The sequence below is a fragment of the Rhinolophus hipposideros genome (genome assembly GCF_964194185.1).
Source record: "Rhinolophus hipposideros genome assembly, chromosome: 13".
In the NCBI taxonomy this organism is placed as follows: Eukaryota; Metazoa; Chordata; class Mammalia; order Chiroptera; family Rhinolophidae; genus Rhinolophus; species Rhinolophus hipposideros.
This window is the reverse complement of record NC_138059.1, coordinates 25,274,857-25,296,887: the sequence shown is the minus strand read 5'-3', so window position 1 is coordinate 25,296,887 and position 22,031 is coordinate 25,274,857. Positions and strand designations below refer to the sequence as shown.

General features: G+C 35.2%; 1 protein-coding gene across 2 annotated transcripts in view; it reads right to left on the bottom strand.

The window, feature by feature from the left end:
* Positions 1-22,031, bottom strand: part of ANGPT1 (angiopoietin 1) — a 270,278-nt gene that overhangs the window by 222,843 nt on the left and 25,404 nt on the right. The gene's annotated exons all lie outside the window — the stretch shown is intronic.

Here is a 22,031-nt window from a genome sequence, read left to right as displayed (position 1 = left end):
AGGAAAGAGAATAAAAGTGAGAGAAACTGCTCTCTCACAATTTACCAACACACACACACACACACAATTTTTTTTTAACTTTCCGATACTAGGTGTGATATCTTCCAACGAATACCCTGTCTGTAAAGGAGTTAAGCTTTAATGGATATTGAGCTTTGTTTATAATGAATGAAGAGCTTTTATCAATAGAAGATTCTGGCTCATTGTTAACGACCTTGTAAATACCTTAGTACTATAAAAACAGAGCTGTATTTATATGGTAACATTTATTCATTTCACATTTTCTCAAAATGATTGAAATGGGTGACTCCTGTAAACATGGAACTTATTTTATAAATCATTTGAACAGTGATTTGTGAGAGGTTCTAACTAGGGCATTTTATAGGGAAAATAGACAAGAAAATCTCATTATAACAGGGATACTATTGTATCCTACGCCTATGGTGATCCTTTGCTAAGCAACAAGGGGGATCTTTTTATTTAGATCACTCACCTGAGAGTATCAGGGAAAACATGTTTCTCCTGAATTCCTAATTTCTTATACCTGATGTGTTTACCTTTTTCCCTTTATTGCCAGAAAATTTAGTCTAATTTTTAATAGACCGTTAGCAATTTTAAAGAACCATATAATGTGCATTTCACTGTGCTGATCCTATTTTCCTATCTTTATTTTCTGTTTCCCTAATTCCCAAATGTCTATTATATATATTTGTGTAGTTTGTGTAATTTGTATATTTACATATATACAAATAGGTGTGTGTATGTGTGTACCCTAGCTATATCAAGTTCTTTATAGAATGTACAGGACAGGACATTAACATTTAGAAAAATAAAATCAACAAGCATTCTAACACTTACTATAACACATTATATTTTATATACTATATATTCTACTATTTTCCATGGATAGATATCTGTGCCAGATTTTCTTACCTCTAAGTAAAAACTGAAATTAAAGACAATGTAAGCAATGAAACTAGCTCTATCCTTCACAATTAAGGTCTTGTGGATAGACCATGGATCATCATGCCAAACAGAACCACAGTCAATCTTAGCTTGGGCTAATTGGGAGAACGTGCATAAACCGCCCAACCTTCAAGAGGTTTAGCTTCCTCTTCTCAAAATGGAGAGTATTTTTTTTATTTGCCAGATGTTTGTAATAATGAAGTGATATTAAATAAATATGACATATAGTACAGGCTCACTAAATGCTAGGTCTGTTTTTAGTCATCATCTTCACAGAAATCTCCACTCACTAGACCTTCACTAAACACACAATAGACATTCTGAAAATGTTTAGCACATGAATCACGATGAAGAATTTATAGGGACCTATTTTCCCTTAGTGGAATTGGCTGCATTAGAAAAAATTTACTGTAACTTCACATCCAAAAAGAACAATTGATTAATAATTTTTTTAAATGATGGTGCCCAGTGATTGTAAAAATGTATGTGTCGTATTTATGCTTGCTGAGGAATGATCACTCTCACATAATGCTAATATGAGTATAGATTAATTTGCCACGGACTGTCCGAAGAGGTCTTTGGACCTCTCTACATTACCTTTGATCAGAAATTCCACTTCCAACCATTTTGGTGAATAATTAATGATAGATACCAAAATTATTTACAAAGATGTTCACTACAATACTATTTACCATATAAAAATTGGTTAGAAATGTATGTTCAAGAGTAGAAGATTGGGTAAAGTGGAATGCCTTTAAATAACTGAATTTTAACTGGCCATTATGAGAGGGCAAAGCATATTTCTTGACACAAAAAATGTACATAGTATATTGTTGTGATAAAAAACAGAATTTGAAATATCATATATAGAATTACCCTATTTATGGAGTTAATTCGTACTTCAATAAAGAAAAAAAAAGTTGGCAGAGTACATAAAAAAGATGTGAAGAATGACTATAGATGTCTCTTCAAATGGCGGGTGATTTGTGTTTCTTTTGGTCTATCCATATATACTCTAAATTTTCAGTAATGAAGACCTGCTACTTATGGAATAAGAGTCATTAATTGAAAAACAAAGAACAACTGCATCAAGTCCAACTCCTCTTCATTTCCCTTCTGGTGTTTTCTTCACTGCGGGTACATTCCAAAGCAAATGGTTTAGAAAAGAACTGAGCATAGCATGTTACTTTTACAATGTGGTCTACAATCCTGTCTTTCTTTCTTTCTTTTTTTTTTTTTTAATAGATGTACTTGAATGACCTTAAATAGCCTAAATATACAATGGTTGTGAAGGGGTTTTGTGGGGAGGGTGACTAGGCTTCTGAGATTTTATTAGTATTATTTAGATTCGATTTCAAGACATGCTGCTAGGTGACAAGACTGATATCCTATTTGTTTGTTACATTAGAAATCAATTTCCAGACAAGTCATTTAGTGCAAGTTTTGAGCCCATTTGCTGTCACTTTTGAGTATCTGGTAGTGTTATAGTCACCTTGATATAAACCTCCAATTGTGTATTATTCTTAGTTATTGGAGTAAACTGATATCCAGACACATCTTCCTGCATGTATAGAAATACACTATAGAAGTACACTCTAAGTAGAAAATAGTACATTTTTTACTCTAAAGAAGTATTACATATTTTGTTAGCCAATCTAAACAACACATTAGTAGATTGAGATATAATATACAATTCTGAGTATCTAACTTATATTCTGAAAGGATTTGAATTCGAGATGGGGATGTCAGGATTGTCTGACAAATCTCACGTGCCCAATGTTGTTTCTGGCTCTTTAATTCCATATAATATTCATTTTCCTGTCTTTTAGAAAAATAAATACATCTGTACTAGGGTTAAAGTGGCCTGTAAAATACACATCTGTATGTTCTTGTCGAGAAGGCAAAAAACATACAATAGGAGGACCATCTAAGAGGTGTAAATGGCTAGGGTGTACTTTCCCAAAACCTTGCCTGTGCTTGTAAAATGAAGTGGTTTGCAAATAGGTCCCACCCTCTTCCACTGACCTTTGGCTCCCATACATCTTCTTCTCTACCCACCTTCTCAAAATACTCCCTCAGAAGCCTTTTACTCAACCTAAAAATAGCTCCCAGATGTCTTGCTACCTCACTGTGTAGCCCCTCTCCCCTTCACTGCGATTGTATGATTAGTTAAGATAGCAAGAGGGGTTTAGCAACTGGACTTCTTTGGTTCAAAATAAGTTCATTGCCTGTGTCTATGAGTTTTTGTTGTGATGTATAGATGATGTATTACAGAATTGTTCATCTGAAACCTATGTAACTTTACTAACAATTATCACCCCAAAAAAACTTTAATTTAAAAAAAATGAGTTCATCGCATAGCAGGCTCTTTCTTTATCTTTTTATGAATACTTGAAAAATGTAGAAAATGGTTTTCTGTAACTTTACTTATTAACAATGTCTGGAAGTTGTAGCACACTTTTTTGGCTTATAGTTTAAACTTACATGTCAGTATTTATCTAATTTCAGGGGGAGCTGTCTCATATATTAAACTAACAAGTGACTTATACTCTAACCATCAAATCATTTGCTAAATATCTTAATTGAATTCTCCACTTACATTTCCAGCAAGTGTCTCCTGTTTTCCCACATCCCATGATTAATAACTATCACTGAGTTCCCTGGCAACTTGGTGGGTAAGCGGTTTAACCCTAACCTTCCATTCTAGGAATAAAGGTCAAGTAAATACAAAAGCTTTTGCATCATGGACCTTGGTGAACTAACTTAAGCGTTGAATGGGCACAGTGTTTCAAAGGAGAGTTTAATATGAAGATGGACACTTATGGTAATTCCTGCCCTCTCCTCATGAGTCATTGTGGGTAAAGTCTGCATATTTGCTGTGGTTGTTGTAAAACATCCCTCACCTGTGGCCAAACCTACAATAAAATAGCTCCAATAAGAGAGGTAGTGGGGCTGACTAAATTCTTGTTCATCTTCAAACAAGAATCTGGTTGGAGAAACTCCCTCCTCATTAGTCTCTTTGGTCAACATTTTCAAGCATGGAAACCGACTTAGACCTAAAGTACATGACTTTAGGATTGGCATGAAACTGTAAAAAGCATGTTTTTATAAGAACAAGAAGTCGAAAGATGATCTTCATTGGTTTTCTGTCCGTCATGCGGAATGTACCGAGACCTGGTGTGTGCATCAGCACACCAGCTGATGGGGGGGGGGGGGCAGCGTAGTCCTGTTAACAAGAGGGCTCAACGTGCCCTTCTTTCAAATGAACTAAGTTTTTAAAAAAATCTTACAGGTTCAAAAATGTTCTTTGTGCTATTACAATCAGATCAACTAAACGTTATTTGGTCAACATTAAAACAGAAAGCTGGGTAGCAGCTGAAGTCACAAATAGTTTTCTGTGAACTTGGATGTCTTGAGTAAAGCTGAGATGTTTGCATAATCTTTTCTGTAGCAACAACATTCCACATGCATATTTCTCTTTAAAAAGAAACTCCATGCTCAGTGGTATTCTGGGTTCAAGACCTGAATAAAAAGCATCTCAAGTCAAAAGTCCTGTTCTAAAAATTGAGATGTAGAGAAGGTCATAAGTTTTTTGACTTCTCTTTTAAATCATTTACGGATGACTAAAAGTCACATTGATTCAAAGTACAAATTTTCTTAAATCTTTGAATTTGAACTTTTTAGCTATCTAGCCCAATTTCTTCCCCCAAACCTTCCCAAGTGTTTGAGAATTCTACAAACAAAATAAAGCACCCCACACAACACTGAGCAGAGGAGAAGGTGAAATACACAATAAATTTGTTTGAGTAATTTTTCTCAAGACCTTGGGATAAGAATGTTAAATGTGGCCGACCACTTTCGTGGCATTTTCCCAAAACACAAGTCTCAAAGTATATATAATATAACATTTATTTTTTTAAAAAATGGAAATATGAAACCTAGAGATCCAAACCTAAAAAATAAAATGCAAATCTATGAATTATACTTATTTTGAACATCTTATTTTTCCAGGAGTTTGGTCAAGAGAGTATTTAATAAAGCAATATTTTTTATGATGAAAATTACTTTTCTTTCTTCATTGAGCCAATGGGAGTGGTGCCCAAAATTGTAATGTTTCCTCAATAGAGTAGAGTTGTGTCATATGTTCTTTTATTTTATGAATCCAACTATGTGATTAGTATAACTTTACTAGTATGATGAATAACAAAAAAAATTCTATACAATATTTATCACACATATTCTTTATTATAGATTGTACATTCATGAGATTATTATACATTGATACATACATATCACGGCATAGAGTTGTGTACACAAGTGTGAAATTCCTGCATAATATGTTCCCAATAATTTAATGTAGAGATGGCAAAAGAAAGTAATTATCACATGCTTATGTGTCCTACAATTTTTGGAAATAATGATAATCACCATAATAATGATTATGCTATAACAGTTATAGCCAACTAAATTATGCTTAGGGGTGAGGTTGCCAACCAACTAACCAAGGTGCCATTTTTTAGGGGAATTAAACATCAGTGAAATAAACAGTAATATGATTATCAGGTTAATTCAGATCTGCACATGAGACGTTTTGTGGTTGTTGAGGTGAAAATCTATCCTAATCACTCCAAATTAGTGCCAGTAAGTAAAAATTAAAATAAATAAATCTTTGCTGACCCCAGCCTCTCTTTTCTGAGAGGTAAGTAGCAAAGTACAACTGCCAGCTCTACCACTAAACCTGAAACCAGCTAGCTGAGTGTTTATATCTCAGTCTCAGTCAACTGAAACTATTAATTTGTGGATAAGGCTCTTCACCAGAATCAAGTAATCTATTTCATTGTCTGAAGTTTGAACCACTCACTATATCTCCCAAGAAGTTTAGTTATTTAGGAAATCACACACACACAACACACATGCACACAACACAACACACACACACACACACACACACGAAAGAGGGAGAGAAAAGGAAAGGGAATTTCTTCAGGGCAATAACTCTGGATGGAAGTCAACTAGTAAGTAAATCTATTTCAGCTCCTTCTTTATCTAAAAAAAGCTATTCTTTGCTGAAAATGTTATTCATACTGAATGTGAAACCAAAAATAAAATGGAAGAACATCTGATTTCTGTCCAGCCCAATAATTACTTTCAAGTTTCTGTAACTAAAGGCCAAGTTGGGATTAGAACAGTTCTTGTCCATGTGTCGTTGAAATTCCAGTATGTACTGATAAACAGGATTTGACTGATGTTTCTGACATTAATTACAATGGTCTGCTTACTGGCCTTTTGGACGTAATTGAGTATTTTATGATCATAATGTAACATGCAGGATATATACAAGAATAAACAATGGCTTTATTTATCTTTGAGATTCCAATAACTGCCATTTCTCTATTTGAATGTATTACAGAAAAACTACTAATGGAAAACATGACTTGTGAACTTGGCTTCTGACATTAATAAACTTAAGCTCATCATAAGTTCTTAGGATTGTCCCAGTCAAAAGGAAGTTTGAGTTCTTTGGCCCAATTATAGGTTAGCAATGCTTCCAATCAAAAAGTAGAAATATGATAAAGTATTAAGCATTTCCTAAACTGAAAGAAAGAAAAAAATAACTTTACAACCCTTTGAACAAGACTTTGGAACTATATCTAGTAGATAGTCTCTCTATTCTAGTGAATGAAAGTGACTAATTGTACCTAAGAAGTGAGAAAGTATTAAAGGAAAAATCCAAATGCATCAAAATGTTATATTATGCTTAGTGCAACTATATAGCCTCATTGTAAATATAAAGAAAGAAGGCAATTTTTTTTATAAAAGTTTCTCTCGCTAAATAAATACAGAACATACTGAACATGGGTCTAAGAGGTCTAATATCATGCTAGTTGCCATGCATATATTATTATTTAATCTTCCCGATAACCCTATCAAATAAATTCTATTATCCTCACTTCAACAATATGACAGATGATAAAATTAAGGACCAAAAGGGTTGAGTAACTAGCAGAAAACCGGATAGTTATCAGGTTTAAACCCAGGATAGTCCAACTTCCTGGGAAGATAAAAGCTAGTGCTCATAACTCCATCTAAAATAATCTGAGCTCTATTCAGAAAGTACCTACATTCTAGAATCCTCAGTTTATTCTAAGAGCTCTAGATATGTGGACCTCCACATCTCAGTTTATCACTGTCTTTCTCTTTTCTAATCTCCCATGGAGTAATCTTTGGCTTCATTTTATATTCAAGGAGCAAACTTGCACATGTGCCCAGAAACTACATAGGCTACAGTATGAAACACTTTAATTAAGTAAAACATTTTCAATCATTAAAACAAAATGAGAAGTTGATTAGAATTCCATCCGTAGTTCCCATAGTATGTGGGAACTGGGCATGAATAAGAAAACCCATTCTGCCCAATTACCAATGTTGATAACAATTTCAGTTTTCATAACTGAAAAATAACCACTTTCCCTTTACATTAAACAATACACATTTTAGTCTACTTGGTTGCATGGTGAAACCAGTTGCACAAAATAAATAATTTCTTGTATGTATATAATCTTAGATCTTTCAAAACATGCTTGATTGATTTTCTAGAATGTCACTGTAGTAGGGAAAAAAAACAGGCAGGTTCCAAAGGCACATCAAATAAACAATAACAAGGAATTGCATTAAAATGTAAATTTACTCTAAAACTCATTTTGAATATTCCGCCCTTCGTTTTAGAAATTAATGAAAATACAACAAAGGAATGTGTGATGACTAAGAGTTAAAAACTTCTGTCATAAATTTCATGGACTCCAAGTGATTTTCAGCAGATTTGACTTGCCCTATGAAAACATGCAGAAAGAGTCAATATCATTTCACTGCTTTGTTTTGGACTCAGTGTTATGCTTCATTCAAGGGACATGAACACATTTCAATCTCTCACGGTGCAAATTTGGTGAAACACTATAGAAATCTTTCAAGTAGAATTGTTCAACCAATTCCAAAATATGGTGAAGTATAAAGTGCTTATTTTTAATTCTGTATCTATAAGAAAATCTATAGCAGCATGTAGAAATTCCCAATCCTTTTTTTTTTCTTTTTTTTTTTTTGGTGGGGGTAAGGTTGAGGATTGGAGATCAGGGTAGAGGTGGGATCAGGGGTGGGAAGGTCAAAGCAGGATATGTATATACAGACCATGTCTTTGGACACACACAAAAGGGCTACTGATTGCTTATTTGGGTGATGTGAATAAAACGAAAGATGAAATAGAATTGATGTAGCAAAAAAATAAATTAAACCAGTGAATTATAACTGACACATTTGTGCATGCATGAGTGAGCATCTCTCTGCTGTTGAACAAATGAACAACTGAAGATCTTAATGTAACTCTGCCTCTGTTTTTACCTAGGGTCACTGTAAATCCTTGCTAGAAAATGAAAGGCTTTCTAAAGAAATATTTCTGCAACACATACACAGGAAAGATAAGCAGAGAATCGTCACCTTGCTGCCTGATTAATGCACGTGCGGGTAGGGAGGAAAACTAACACTCAATTCAATTATAGGAGATTTTTATGACCAAGCAAATCCATTCCAGTTTTCTCTCATCTAGATATAATTTTCAGTTAAATCCTAATAGACATAAGTCTTTCTAAGAAGACCTTGCCTGTATGGAGTCCAAGGCAGAAAATTCATATTAATGCACTTTCATGAGACTAAACAATTTACTTTTGGACTTTGTCAGATTTTTTTGACTAACCCAAAAATCACGAAGATCCTTTGCTAAGTCTATATATTGCCTCTGGTTGCCTGAGGCTCCTAGGATACTTGAACCTCAGAGGCATACTGCAGTATGCCTAGGACACACAAAGCCATGGGAAAAATACATATTTTTGAAAGTTAATTTTATTAAAAAATGTGTAAATAAAAGCATTATTTTATGTTAAAATAAATTTATAATTTCTTGTATTTCTTACTATCAGACGAATATTTATAAATTTTGTGTTGGGCTAAATCATTTCAGGCTATACTTGCAAACTGTTGAGATTTATTCTCTCTCTACTAATAAGCATTTCAATGGGCAAGTTTTAGAAACTCAGATGATTAATTACACTAGGACAAATCTACATTAGATTTTAGTGAAAGGCACTGTACTATTAAAAACCCTAAGCAGAAAGACACATGTCATTATTCACAATATATACTTAAAGCAACTCAGGGTTTCTTCATCTCTGAATTATCGCTATTGATCAGATTCAATGATATAGCATTTTAACTTCTCCAAGTCAGGATACATCTTAATCAAAGTGATAACAAATTCTAGTATCATAGTTGAACTTTTATTTTTATATTTTTACCTAAAATAATGAAGCTACTGACAATCACCAGTGTCTTGAAGTCAACACGATCAATGCATTTAAAAAAAAAATCATTGCACAACCCCACTATATTATGGGCTAATGTGACCAAGCCTATCTTCTAGAATCCAGTGATATTTTACCTATATTCAAATGGGGTACCTGCTGTGGCTAAAATATAAACAGTCACTAAATTTTGGATGATAATTATATTTTGCTTTATTGATGGTTGTTCTATTTTCATAAATAAATGAATGAATAAATATATAAGTAGATGTGTACTGGTGATATATTGGGCTTTTTCTACACATTGAAACATACAAAATGTTTTCGATATCATCCTACATTCAAAACAGTCAACAGATGTATTATTTACATTAATTTTTTTAAGTGAGGAACACAGCAAACAAGTCCAGGAGGTGCCAGTTTAATAAATAAACCACTAGTTAAGAACAATTATGTGTCAAAGTTTAATCTATTAACTGTACAATCACCATATGACAACTCTACCTTGGATTATAAAACTTCAGGAGGATATATGGTGCAAGTTCTGTCTAGTTCCATTTTCGTGGAGATTAAATAAGCTATCTGCACTTTATTGCTTAACTTGCAAAATAAGTGCATGCTTTTAGATGATATTGACAATGACAATGACCTTGGTAATGGTAATGTGAAGAGAGAGAGGAAACATACAAAAACTGAAGGCCAAACATAAAATTGGTCCTATTATAACTTCTCAGTACCATCTCCTCCCAGACTGGCCATAGGTAGCATGGACATGACACAAGCCTCCCATGGAAGAGACACCATGGACTAGATCAGATGGTCTGGCCGTACAAAAAATACTGAGTCATAGTGTTATTATGGAAAGTATGCTTTCACCGATGGAGTCTTTAGAGCAGATAGCAAAGCAGACTTTAGAAAATGAGGGGTTAAATGCATAACATCTTTACAGTTGAGGATACTGGCACACATCTCATCCCACAGGTGCTTATAAGGCTACACAGGTAAAGGAACAAAATGGGATTCTTTGGTTTGGAGGGTCATTTAGTAGTAAAAGGATTATGAGTCACAAATAGAACACACAAAAATAATTTGTTGAATTATATATTCAATATAAAACCCCAATAAAAAGTTAACACTTTTTTTTTCAATTACAGTTGACATTCAATATTATTTTATATTAGTTTCAGGTGAACAGCATAATGGTTAGATAGTTATATAATTTATCAAGTGCTCCACCCTGACTAGTCTAGTACCCACATGGCACTATGTATAGTTATTACAATATTATTGACTATATTCCCTATACTGTACTTTATATCCCTGTGACTATTTTGTAATTGACAATTTGTACTTCTTAATCCCTTTACCTTTTTTTCACCGAATCTCCAACCCTCCTCTCATCTGGCAACCATCCATTTGTTCTCTGTATCTATAACTCTATTACTGTTTGTTCACTTATTTTATTCTTTAGATTAGACATATAAGTGAGATCTTATGGTATTTGTCTTTCTCTGTATGACTTATTTTACTTAGCCTAATACCCACTATGTCCACCCATGTTGTTGCAAATGATAAGGTTTCATTATTTTTTATGACCAACAAATATTCCATTGTATATAAATAAAAAAGGTTAAAACTTTTAAAGGAGGTTTTATTTCTCACAACCTGTAAACTAATAGCAAGCATAAAACAACCAACTAAACAATTAATTAATCCTTCTCCTCCAAAAAAAAAAAAATCTAATAAAGAGGTAGAAAATCATGAATTCTGAAAAATAAAAATTTAAATTAAGCTGTATTTTCCTCTCAGTCCCTTATATTCATAAAAGAGTTTCTATTTCTGCCCCTGGGGTAGGCAGGCTTCTAAAATGGCACCCAATCATCTCTGTATCCTAAAATTCACATACCTGTGTAATTTCTCCTTGATCATGGCTGGATTGAGTGACTTGTTTCTAATTAATCAACTATGGTGACATTGATGAGATGTCACTTGTGTGACTTCCAGTTTCCTAATAGATTCTGTACTGCCTTTCAGCATACTTGCTTTAATGAAGTAAGTTGCATGTTGGGGAGGCCTATGTGGCAAGAACTGTAGCCCTCAGTTCAACCACCCACAAGAAACTGAATCCAAGTGAGCTTTGAGCTTTAAATCCATTCAAACACTCATATGAGACTGCAACCCTGGACAATATCTTGATTACAGCCTCATGAGGAATTACGAAGCAGAGGACTTATCGAAGCTGTGCCCAGATTCTGAACAAAAATTGTCAGAAAATAAATGTGCAGTGTTATAAGCTACTAAATTCTGAACAATATATTATGCAGCATAAAAAAAAAAAAACCTAATACAGTCCCTAAATATCCTCCTGAGAGTTAGAATGTATTCTGGTTCAGCTACGACCAAAAAGAACTCTATTAACAACGTATTTTCAATAGTGACACAACTGTCTACAAATAGATCAAAGGTGGCAACTTTGTCATTGTGCCATTAATCCTTTATTTTTAATGGAAACCAATGTCTAGAGAGCAAATTTCCTAAATGCATTTTGAATAAGCCAATATTTAAAGATTTTACACACACACACACACACACACACACACACACACACAAACACAGAGAGAGACTTCAACTCATACACACAGCTACTGAGAATTTTAGGGAACTCAAACATAACCTTTTGAAAAATGAAAGTTCTCTAGGATAAATTAAAGGATTGCTTTAAAAGCTGCATAAGGATTTATCTCAGTAACATTTCTAGACATGTAGCATATATTCTAGAGATTAAGAGACTTTAAAAGCTCAAATGAAATAAAACATAATAAGTGCATTATAAAAATTAAACAATTAAAAACTGAGGTAAAAGTAAAATAAATGTATTTTTTTAAATATATGGACAGGATAAGAAAATACTCTGGGGATTAGCATTCACTTGGGGCTCTATCTGGCAGTTATTAGATATGTGACAGCCAATTTAGTGTGGTGGGTAAGAACATGAATTCTAAAGCCAGTCAGTCTGAGTCCTTTTCCTTCCCCTCCCACTTAAGTTTGAGACAGTGGGCAATTTCTTTATGCCTCATCTCTAAAATGGAGATAAGAATACCCACTTGGTTGAGAAATAGACGGATGTGAATCATTTGGAATAGTTTCTGGCATATGGTATAAGGTAAAAAGCAAAAAGAAGAAAAAGTTAAATTAACTAAATTACAAAAATGATCTTATGCATATGACTTATCTCTATGCCTTATGGTTTTTCCAGGTACAAAACAAGAGCTTCAATAAGACAAGTTTTTAAAGTTCTTTACATTCTTAAAATTCTTGATGAATTTTGTCTTCTATCACTCAAAATACTTAAAATATGTAGAAAATATGTAATCATTCATTTATTTATTCATTCAATACTACTTATTAAGTCCCTATTGTGTTCTAGGCAGTACACCAGATGTTGGTAATACCAAGATAAAAGCCTGTTCTTGAATTCTAGGATCTGATCTAGAGAAGCAACGTAGTGTAATGGTTAAGACCCAAACTCTGGAATCAGACTCTCTGGGACTTAGCGTTTTATGATTTTGAACACGTTATCTCTCAGTTCCCCAGCTTCCTCTCCTTTGAAATGCAATGATAACTGTTTCACTCGCACAAATTTGTTGTGAGGGTTAACTGAATTAATACAGGTAAACCTCCTAGAAAGAATTTGGAAAATAATAGTAAGTATTCAGTAAATATTAGTATTGTCAGGAGGAAAGTCAGACAGGAAAACAAACACAGCGTGGTAAGTATGATCATTCTTGAGGGGTGGGGGAGTGGAGACAGTACACCGGAAGCTACAACAGTAGATCGAATAGGATGTAAAACAGTATGGAGGGCTCAAGAATGTTTTTCAGAACAGTCGATATTTGATCTCAAATTAAAGAATTAAGAGAAGTGGTTGAAGATGACACAGTATGGTTAAATATTTCAATGTGAAATATTTTTAAAGTAGAACAGAATTTCAACAAATGATAAGCAGTAACTAAAGATTTACTCCAATACATGCTAACTGATGAGTCTAAGTTTACACTCTATTCATTCACTATACATTTCCATTTCCAAATAAATGTAATACAGCATCCACTGAGGTTGCCAATGCCAGTCATATTCAAGGAAAAACAATTCAGATAACAATATTGTTCTCCTAGGGAGACTTGATCCTAAACATAAATGTGCCTCTGACTCGTACATTTCAAACACAATTTTGGGCAAAGGTCCATTGTGGTACTCCTATCATCACATTATTCACCTGACTCTTTCCACATGGCAACTGTCTTCCAATAGTTGAGAAGCTGCAAAGCAGACACTAATTTAATTTATATATTACTAGGATATGCATTACCAGGAACAAGTTTCAGGAAGGACTTCTATCTAGATGGACTGTTTAATGCTTAGAGCTGTTAAACCCTCTGGCAGCCCTTCCACTACCCCTCCAGACAGTGCCATTGCTGGCCCTGAAAGCATTCAAGCAGGCTAAAAAATCATCTATCCAGGGGTGTTATAATATGTATTGTGAGAGTTTGGACAAAGTGAGAAATTTTTCATATGGAGGGAAAAGGTAGACACGATGAATTCTAAATTTCTTCTCAATCCTGACGTGCAACTTTATTACTTAAATATTCATTTCACTGAGTATAAAATATGAGGCAGGAATAGCAGGATTTCCTTTACAATCATGTTTATGCCTATTGTCTTGGTGAAATTACTGATGGAGTACGCTTTGAATCTCAAAACTGTCCATTATCACTAGAGAATATGAATCCCTTTTTAAAGTGGCCTGCCTCCAGGAGTCTGTGGATCTAACCCCATGGAGATCAACAAGCTGGATTCAATGGCTGGAAAGAATAATATCTTTGGTTTATCTGCTAAAATGAAGTTTTACTCTACTAAAGGCTAGTGTCATCTATTTCTCCCCTCAGCTCAAACTCTCCACCTGCCATGTCTGATATGTCCTATACATCCTTTGTAGGTGTGCATGAGAAAATAATTAAGAAAAGGAAATGATTTCTAATACCAAGGAAAACTGAAAAATTTAAGCATTTACCTGAGCACTGGTTATCAAAAATTATAATTGAAGAAACATATCCAAACTCAATCCCTTACCCTCCAGCCGTACTGTTACCACCTTAATTTAGGACTTCATTTCCTCTTGCTGGATTTTAAGTAAAATGTTTAAATGATAATCCTTATCTATGCTTTGGTCAACATTATGGCTTGACTGAAGATTTAGAACACACACTTGTCAAATGTTCAGATGACTGGAAGTTATGATTAAAATATATATATTTTTGGAAAGATGCTAAAAATTCTTAAAGTTCTTAATGGGCTGAAACAATAAGCCCACCCAAGGAAAAATACAATTTAATACAGATAAATTGAAAACCCTACCATTAGCTTAAAACAGTACAACAACAACAAAAAAGATAGACAAGAAAAACAGGGGTAAGAGGTTTCCAGTCAAGAAGGCAGAGTAAGTAAATGCTGTGCTCACCTCCTCTTAGGACCACATCAATTCCAGGTAAACTACAGGACAGCCATCATTGAGAATCACCTGAAGCCTAGCTGAACCAAAGCCCTACAACTATTGACATATAGAAGAAGCCAACTGGAGACTAGTATGAGGAGCAGAGACCCAGAATGGGCTGGTCCTACACCCGTGTGTGACCATTAAAAATTGGGAGGGATATCTCAGCTGTGGAGGTCACCCCCCAGAGGAGCGAGGGGTCCCAGCCCCATACCAAGGTCTCCAGCCCCGGCTTCCAGTGCCAGAGAGAGAAGTCCTCATAACTTCTGGCTATAAAAACCATCAGAAATTGGGGCTGACTGAGTGGGAGGGCAGCTGCAGTCCTAGATGCTCCTCTTAAAGAGACGATGCATAGACTTACTCGCTGAAGGACTCACTCGCTCGAAGCTCCAGCTCTGGTACAGCAGCTTGAAAGGCACCAGGGACATATGGAGAGAAACTGAATTGTCTAACTTCAGAGTGAGGCTGGAGGGAGGACTTTCTCCTGGATGGAGGAGCTGGTGAAAGCCATTGTATTGTTTCTTTGTTGAGCAGGCAGACGCCTATCTGAGTTTCCATCAAAGTAGCTATCACCTTTTGCTAGCTATCACCTGCCCCACCCTAGTGACTCCCTGAGACCCCACCCCACTCAAATTTCAAACATATCCAAGCTGCTTCCAATGGTTTTTCCTTGCAAACTACCTATCTTAGCTCATGCTACAGACTTTCACAAAATCTTTTAAAGGTTCACAAAACCCAAACAAGCAGCATCTGTCTTCAGCATGTCTCATACCTTTGGCTAAGTAGCCCTAAGCCTATTGTCCTCACGAGGAACTTCCAAGCATAGTGCAGGTGACTGCCGTCTATAGATTACTTTGTGGCTCATACAAGGTGGCCCTGGGCAGGGCACATGCTGCTGCTAAAATTGGCCTGCAGTGAGGCCCTTCCCAGGAGGCTCCAGGTCTGACACGCCTAGTAGCCAGCTTTTGACCAAACAGGAGCATCAGCCTGGAGGAGTGGCCACCTCCAAGGATGATACACCCAAAGGGCAGACTGGACAAGCACCAGAGCCCTGCTAAAGTGAACTCTACTCTATAGGGTCAGCATTTACACCACAGCTCCTCTACTGTAGTCACAGACAGTCCTCACAACCAATCAACCTGAGGGTCAATCCTTCCCATGGAAATACAGAAAGCAACCAAGGCTCAACTGCAACAGGAGGGCACACACCCACACAAAGGACACACCTGGATCACCTGGCTCTGGTGACCAGGGAGGCTGCACTACTGGGTCCCACAGGACACCTACTATGTCAGTCCACTCTACTAAAATGGGGAGGCATAGCAGCCCTACATAGAAACAAACACAAAGAGGCAGCCAAACTGGGGAGACAAAGAAACAGGCCCTAAGTAAAAGAATAGAATAAAGCTCCAGAAACACAACTAAACAAAATGGCCACAAGCAATCAACCAGATGCAGAGTTCCAAACACTGGTTATAAGGATGCTCAATGATTTCAGGGAAAACTTCAACAAAGAGATGGGAAACAAAACAATAGAGATCGAAAACATAAAAAAAGAACCAGTCAGAAATGAAGAATAAAATAACTGAAATGAAGAATATATTAGAGGGAATCAATAGTAGATTAGATGAGCAGAAGACTGAATCAGCAATTAAGGAGATAAAGTAGCAGAAAACACCCTATCTGATCAGCAAACAGAAAAAAAAGAGAATCCAAAAAATTGAGGAGAGTTTAAGGGGCCTCTGGAATAACATCAAGCATACCATCATTTACATCATAGTGGTACCAGAAGGAGAAGAGAGAGAGCAAGGAATTGAAAACCTATTTGAAGAAATAAAGATGGAAAACTTCCATTACCTGGTGAAGGAAAAAGATATACAAGCCCAGGAAGCCCATAGAGTTCCAAACAAGATGAACCCAAAGAGGCCCACACCAAGACACATTATAATTAAAATGTCAAAGACAAAAAAAGAATATTAAAAGCAGCAAGAGAAAAGCAGTTAGTTACCTGTAAGGGAGCTCCCATAAGACTGTCAAGTATTCTCAACAGAAACTTTGCAGGTCAAAGGGATTGAGAGGAAATATTCAAAGTGATAAAAAGCAAGGACATACAACTAAGATAACTCTACCCAGAAAAGTTACCATTTGGAATTGAAGGACAGATAAAGAGCTCCCAGAGAAGAAAAAGCTAAAGTTGTTCTTCAACACCAACTAGTATTACAAGAAATGTTAAAGGGATTTCTTTAAGAAGAAGAAAAAACAAGATCAAATACATGAATAATAAAATGGCAATAACTACATGTCTATCAATAATTACTTTACATGTAAATGGATTAAATGCTCCAATCAAAATAGAGGGTGGCTGAATGGATTCAAAAACAAGATCTTATATATACTGCCTACAAGATACTCACTTCAAATTAAAAGGCACACACAGGTGGTGGAAAGTAAAGGGATGGGAAAAAGATATTTCACAAAAATGGAAAGAAACAAACAAAAATGGAAAGAAACAAACAAACAAAAAATTGTCTGTAGCAATACTTACAACAGACAAAACAGACTTTAAAACAAAGGTTATATAACAAGAGACAAAGAAGAACCCAGTAATCCCACTTCTGGGTATTTAGCTGAGAAACCCAAAATGCTACTTTAAGGTGACCTGTGCATCCACATGCTCAATACAGCATTGTTTACAATGGCCCAGATGTGGAGACAACATGGGTGTCCATCGATGAAGAATGGAAAAAGAGGCGGTGGTACATATATACAATGAACAATGGTTTCTTGCCATCTGTGGTGGCAAGCATGGACCTGAAGGGTACTGTGTTGAATGAAGTATGTCAGACAAAGACAGAGGCAAGGTGATTTGACTTATATGTGGAATCTAAAAAATAAAATAAACAAGTAAAACAGAAACAAACTCATAGCTACAGAGAACATTTTGAGGATGGCCAGATGAAAGGGGGGTTAGAGGTGAATGAAAAATGGGAAGGAATTAAGAAGTACAAATTGGATGTTAACAAAATAGTCATGGGGAAAAAATAGTCATGGGAATGTAGAGTATAGCATAAGGAATGTAGTCAATAATATTATAATAACTATGTATAGTGTCAGAAGGATACTAGATTTATTGGTGTGATAGATGAGTGGGGTTGTGGGTCTGGGTGAAAAAGATGAAGGGATTAAGAAGTACAAATTGGTGGTTACAAAATAGTCAAGAGGATGTAAAGTAAAGCACAGAGAATATAGCCAATAATATGGTAACAACTATGCATAGTGCCAGATGTGTACTAGACTAGGCAGGGGGATCACTTAAATTATATAAATGTCTAACCACTAAGCTGTACACCTGAAATTCATATAAAATAATATTGACTGTCAAAATAAGTTAAGTGTAAATACATACACACATACATACATACATACATCAGCTCAGACATTTTTAGAGCAAAAAAAAAAAAAAAAGCCAAAAAGAAGCTGGCTAGACTGGGCTCTTATCTGGAAGTTCTGGGGAAGATTCCACTTCCAAACTTATTCAGGTTGTTGGCTGAATTCAGTTCCTTGCCACTGGAGGACTAAGGTCCTTATTTAATCAACATGTGGCTCCCTTCATCTTCAAATAAAAAATGGCACATTAAAAAACAAAAAAAAAAGGACAGGTGTAAAATTCACATAAAGGAACCTGGGGGTTTATTTGGGATAGTGTGATCTAATGGTGTGATGAAGCTACTAAGAGTGGGAAATGTCTAGGTTGAGATAAAAGAAGCAGAATGTGCAGACCAGTGAACAAAACAGTCCTATAGTTTCTTTGTTCGGACCACATATGGATATTGTGTTCAGCTCTATAATTTAAGGTAAAATTGACCAGTCTATTAAGAACAGATGAAGAAGCATAGCATGCATAGCTACGTAAAAAAAAAAAAATGAGGGAGGGAGGTAAAAATAACCATACAAAACAACAATACTATAATAACTGCAACATGGATGAAGTACTGCTAAGTGCTGGCGTCTACTGCAGACACTTTAAATAAGTTGTCTGCTTTGATTCCGGAATAAATCCTGGGAGGTAATAGTATTAGTATTAGTTCCCTTTTTTTCAGATGAGAAATCTGATGCTCAGAAAAAGCAATTTGTCTAAGATTACTTTCATAATAAATATTTGAAGGCATTTGGGTAGAAGAGGGAAAGACATTATTTCAGAGGGAAATAAGCAGAAGCTACAACTGATACAAAAGAAAAATGCCTAGCATTCATAACTGAATCAGAGTGGAACTGTCAGTCTGCTTAGTAGCGAGTTTTCCTTTGCTGCATGTCACAAAGCTGAGTTGAACTGTCAGGGAGAAAATCCAGAGAAGAAAAAGCATTCCTGTGCTGGTTGTGAGGTGGGGTTAGGTAACATTCAGGTTTTCTTCTAACATTAAAGTCCATCTTCTGATTCTGGGTATTGTTGTTGCCTTGGTATCATATACTATTTAGGTCAAATCAAAATAAATCATTTTTTTTAAGTCATTCAAACCAGTTATGCTAAACTGGCAGGTCTCTTCTTCAAAATGGTTGCTCTAATTAATCTGGGTAGCTATAAGACTATTCTTTAATCTTATTTCTGTGATTGGTCCTATTTCATTTGGATTTGCTGTTTTTTTAAAAGCAATTTTATGAATATCACATGTACATCCTACTATAGCAAGAGTAACAAACAGCAAGGTCTTTATCCATAACATTACTGAATATAGTTACTTCAGAATTCCTCACTGCCCCCACTGGACACATGAAAAAGCTGGACGCTGCTCAACAGGGTGAGCCTCCAACAAGCTACTTCTAAATACGTATTAATGTCATAGCTGAAAGAAAATGTCAGCCAATGTTTGGCAATGGCAAATAAGAGTCCTTTACCATTTCTTGAACTCTGAAATGTAAACTCCTCAAATATTATATGAAACCTGTTGTAAGTGGAGGCAAACCCTCCAGCTGAGATCAAATAACAAGGTATTCATTAGAACATTTTACCTACTGAGTTGGCACACGTGTGCTATGTGTACACAACCAGTTTCCTCTGCCTCCAACCAGTTTTGTCAGTTGTTTGAAAGCCAAATTCAAGTGGTTAAAAAAAAAAAAAAAGTAACTATGGATTATGTGTATTAAGCAACAATAGAGAAACTGGAAGAGCCCAGAGCAAATATTTGTTACTTGGGGGAGTAGAACCATCAAACTCTAGGGTTTCCCTAATATAAACAGAGAGACGTAGAATATAGTCAAATTGGGTTCATTCATTTAGTCCTTCCTCCCCCCTTCTTCTCTCCCTCCTTCTCATTTAGTCTCCCCCCCTTCTCTCCCTCCCTTCCTTCATCTCCCTTCCTTTCTTTCTGGCATTTTCTTTTCTCTTCTTTGTGTTTTTGGAAAATTTCTGTAGTCTCTGTAGCATGTAAGTAGCTCAACAGTTCAAATCCTGACCAAATCCAATCCTTTATTTTATATGCTCACTGTCCCATGTATCTACCTCTTCTTTATTGTGTTAACTTAAAATTATTTCTGTGACCATTTGATTAATATGTATTTCCTCACTAAGCTACACACCCTATGAGGGTAGCGATAAATGTCTCTTTTTGTTTACCTTTGTACCCAATGTTTCAGTATAATGCTTGTCACGCATGGTGTCAATCAATAAATATTGAATGAATGAACAAATTACTGAACGCAACCTTGAAGAACAAATTTTGATTAATCGCAGGCTTTTAAACCATTTGCACAAGCTCCAGGATAGCTTTAATCATATACAAAGCCTATCTTTAGAGAAAAGTTTGAGTCAAAACCTTCTCACACTGTTGGAGAAAACTACCATTAATTGTGTCATCTCTGAAAACTAAAAAGGGCAGTAACACAGCTCACATATCAACCCTAAATTGGTCAAAATCTACAATGTTTTTCCATCCCTAATTTATGCAATTTTATCACTGCAATCGACCCATCATTTTTTTGTTTTGTTTTGTTTTGGAAAGCCAAGACAGATTTCTGGCTTTTCAAATTGTACTTTGTAAGCTCCTAGCTAACACACAACAGGTTTGTTATGAGTTACCAAGCAATGAGATTTGACATTAGGCAATATGGATAACACCATACTACATCTTAAAAATACCTTTTCATGAGGCATACAAAAGGATAACTTGATGCAGATTTTGTTGGTTGGCTTGAGTGGTGCCTTTCACCACTTTCTGTAAACTAAATGAGCAGAGAATATTTCACAATTGATCTCTGTAAAATTTGTGTAACGCTCATTATATGTTACAGAATAGAGGTCAAAATCATATCCTTTTCAAAAACTAGAACACTCTTCAGATCTGATGTAATATAATAAAAGTTTGAGGATATTTTGTTTTATAGTAAATATTTCAATAAAATGATAGAGTTTTGATCTTATGTTCTATTACAACTTGTAGGACTTTTAATGATAGGCAAAGGAAATTAATATACTTTTCGGAAGAAAAATTATATCATGAGCTTTCTTACTCAAGGTATATAAATCTGAAGCCTCAAGGGGCTGGATGAAAGACATTTATAGAGGCTGTAATGTTATGTTAAGTACCTGCTATTAGCAAATTTACCAATTTTTTTTATTTGCATTATTGTAGGAAGGTAATAAAATACATTAGGTTGCACTTAATGCATTCTCAGTGACGTGGCAAATCCATTTTTATATGTTCATTTAGGACTTTGTTTTCCACAAGTCTAATCTCTTCTGCATATAACTATCCCATGACCCATAAACATTAAGGAATGTTCCACATTTTTAAGCCAGGTGGAAAAAGCCATATCTCTCTTATTTCAGGAAGCTTTTAAAGGATTCTTCAGCTCTGAAAAGTTGAAATCTATTCTTTTGCAGGTCTTTCCTTTTCAAATAACTTTCTGTAAGGAGCAAGTACTGCCTAGCAGAGCTGTTTCTCAGATTCTCATTGGCAGAATTATTCATTTGACACCAGAATTAGCTGATACGTCTTCATCACATCTAGAGAAATTCATTCATAATGTAATCACTCATGTCTATCAAATACAAGGCAGTACACATTTTTACCAGGATTTTGTTTTTTCCCCAAAACTCAGGACTGCTAGGAGCACTTTATTCAAATAACAATGATAATCCATTATTTCCTGTTTTTCAAACAATAAAATCT